The sequence below is a fragment of the Nannochloropsis gaditana genome (genome assembly GCF_000240725.1).
Source record: "Nannochloropsis gaditana CCMP526 unplaced genomic scaffold scaffold1039, whole genome shotgun sequence".
NCBI lineage: Eukaryota > Eustigmatophyceae > Eustigmatales > Monodopsidaceae > Microchloropsis > Microchloropsis gaditana.
In genome coordinates, this window is record NW_005802914.1 from 8,057 (window position 1) to 8,532 (window position 476).

At 62.0% G+C, this 476-nt stretch overlaps 1 protein-coding gene across 1 annotated transcript in view; it reads right to left on the bottom strand.

The window, feature by feature from the left end:
- The window catches only part of NGA_0724500 (mmpl domain protein), a gene marked incomplete at its 3' end in the record, with an annotated part of 2,810 nt that extends 2,375 nt beyond the window's left edge, over positions 1 to 435 (bottom strand). Inside the window, exons 1-2 of the mRNA XM_005852636.1 lie at positions 354 to 435; positions 63 to 196 (exon numbers count right to left, since the gene is read on the bottom strand). The remainder of the gene's footprint in view (positions 1 to 62; positions 197 to 353) is intronic.
- Positions 436 to 476: the final 41 nt, after the last annotated feature.

A 476-nucleotide genomic window follows, 5' to 3' on the forward strand; every position in this document is an offset into this window, starting at 1 on the left:
GATGGAAGTAGGCCTGGGGGGCGGTGGCTGTGAGAAGCCAAGAAAGGAGAAGAAGGAGGGACGGAGGGAGGGAGGAAGGGAGAGAAAGAGAGTCAAGAGATGGCTACCTCGCAGCATCCTCCTTCACGCCTTCCGTGATGTCCACACTGAAGGCTCCGAGCCCCGTCAATCCGGGGGAAACGCTCTCCGCAAGGCCCTAAGGGACGGCGGGGGACAGGGAGGGAAGGAGGACGGGAGGGAGGGAGGGAAGGAGGTGAAGGTGTGGCAAGAGGGAGGTAACGCCCCCTCCAGGGAGCGGGAGAGGAGGGGGAAAGGGAGGAGGGGGGACCAAGGGGTAGGGAGTCGAAGCTCACGAAGTCAGGAAGGAGGCGACGCGCCTCTTGAAGGAGGAACTCGATGAATGCGATGTTCTCCCTGTCCGAAGGCAGGTGGACGTAGTTGACAACGAAGAGGGTGGAGGTCTGGAAAGAGGGAGG